We start from the raw sequence: 2500 nt of genomic DNA, 5'->3' as shown, positions 1-2500 counted from the left end.
CCGAGGGCCCGCGCGAACACGCAAGCGTCCGCTCAATTATTCTGCAAACAGGAGGAGGCTGAGCTCCCCTGCACGATACACCTCGAAACCCTCTCAGGTCCCGGCGGCGCGCAGCGCCGTCCTAAGTACTTGGTCGGGTTCGAGAGAGGCGCAATCGCCCGGAGATGGGCGAGTAGACGCTTTCAGTGCGAACACCCGTGCTCCCAACTGAGCTTGCCGCTGCCGACAGAGGCCCGGGAGCGTGCTGTCGTGGCATTGCCGGCGGGAAACAACACGCGCCACCTACGGTGACCGGCAGCTCCAACGCCAGCGCCACAGAAGGGCAAAGCCCCACTTGGGTGCAGAAGCGAACTCTCCCAGCACAGCGCACGCGCCAACACGTCCGCAGAGCTGCGATACAAACCACCTGCGAGAACCGCTGGGGGCGACCGAGCAGCAGACGGCGTCGCGACGCCGAGTGCCGGGCGGCGGCGCATCCTCAACGCACACAGTCCGCAATCGGACCAGCACACTGCAGATGTCCACCGCGCTTCGCACCGGGCTCGGCAGAACCCACTTTGGCCGCCTGGCGCCGCGCGCAGGGTGCGCCGGCGCATAGCTGGGACGCCAGCCGGGCCCGTCGGCCGGCGCTCCTGCCACTGGGCGCCCCCCACCAGCCGGCTGTAGTGCGTGCGCTCACGCAGCGCGCGGCCAGCACGCCGGGCGGCCCCCCCTCACCGGCCGGGGACTGTCCCGCCAAGCCACAGCCTCGTATCGCTTCATACCCACATGGCCAACTCAGGTTCGGGGGCATGGCGGGTACCGCCGAAACAACCGGTTCATAGATGTACCGATCGTCGCTATCACCGATGCACCTGCAGCGCGAACAACCGCTCAACAACTGATTTCCAGTTCATTTGCGGATCTTTGGCAGCAAACGTATACGTCAATCTACATTTGCGAAATCTACGATTCTGGCATGCCTGCATGTTATGTGTCACGACACGCTACATCAGCCCACATACACACTGCGGCATGTACACGAGAGAACACGTGGAAGATGGTCCGCGCACGTGTGCAATGTCCCTTGCGCGGTCGACTGTCAACCGGCCTCTGTAGCATGTCGCAGATGTGGAACGCGGTCCACCGTGCTATCATGTTGTGTGGGGCAATACGATTAAATAGGAAAACCCTCGTCGCTACATCAACAGACGGCTCACGCTGATTCCCGGCAGAGGGAGGAGGGGGGGGGGGGGGCCAACATGCAATACTTTCGTCCGTACCTACCTACCACATGTCTGTACGGCGTACAACAGTGCAATCTCGCTGTAATGGGGAGACGAGACAAGTAGCATCGTGCACAACATATGGCCCTTATGATTCGCCATTGTAGGGCGCAGCCGGTGTACGGTCAAGCATGTGCCACATTATGTCACTCAGTACGTAACGACGGATGATCAGTGTGGGTTACGCGTACATCAGCGGACAGTCCACACAGGCCGTACCACAACGTACACTGACTGCATCGACAACCGAATGCAACTGAACAGCTGCAAGGCTCATTTCACAAACAAACGCCTGACCGACCAGCTTGGAAGGGCAGGAGGGGAGGGCGATATTCGTTCTGTAGCGGTACACCCTTCCAGTGGTTAGCGGGACTGTGTAGAAAGTACGCAACACTCGAAAGACCTTTATGTGAGGGTACGCACCATGGCATCAAGAAATACACATGACACCAGAGGATCCAAGCAGTGAACTATGTTCAGAGGGTTGCTGTTAGGCAAAGCTACATTCCTGTGACGTTACATGTGACAGTTAAGGTGCAGTGTAAGTTAGGTTAAGGTGCAGCGTAAGTTAGGTTAAGGTGCAGCGTAAGTTAGGTTAAGGTGCAGCGTAAGTTAGGTTAAGGTGCAGCGTAACTTGGGTTAAGGTGCAGCGTAACTTGGGTTAAGGTGCAGCGTAACTTGGGTTAAGGTGCAGCGTAACTTGGGTTAAGGTGCAGCGTAACTTGGGTTAAGGTGCAGCGTAACTTGGGTTAAGGTGCAGCGTAACTTGGGTTAAGGTGCAGCGTAACTTGGGTTAAGGTGCAGCGTAACTTGGGTTAAGGTGCAGCGTAACTTGGGTTAAGGTGCAGCGTAACTTGGGTTAAGGTGCAGCGTAACTTGGGTTAAGGTGCAGCGTAACTTGGGTTAAGGTGCAGCGTAACTTGGGTTAAGGTGCAGCGTAACTTGGGTTAAGGTGCAGCGTAACTTGGGTTAAGGTGCAGCGTAACTTGGGTTAAGGTGCAGCGTAACTTGGGTTAAGGTGCAGCGTAACTTGGGTTAAGGTGCAGCGTAACTTGGGTTAAGGTGCAGCGTAACTTGGGTTAAGGTGCAGCGTAACTTGGGTTAAGGTGCAGCGTAACTTGGGTTAAGGTGCAGCGTAACTTGGGTTAAGGTGCAGCGTAACTTGGGTTAAGGTGCAGCGTAACTTGGGTTAAGGTGCAGCGTAACTTAGGTTAAGGTGCCAACGTGGGTTAGGT

Source organism: Schistocerca gregaria, unplaced genomic scaffold, assembly GCF_023897955.1.
Source record: "Schistocerca gregaria isolate iqSchGreg1 unplaced genomic scaffold, iqSchGreg1.2 ptg001408l, whole genome shotgun sequence".
NCBI lineage: Eukaryota > Metazoa > Arthropoda > Insecta > Orthoptera > Acrididae > Schistocerca > Schistocerca gregaria.
The sequence above is the reverse complement of the archived record's forward strand: the minus strand, read 5'-3'. Positions refer to the sequence as shown.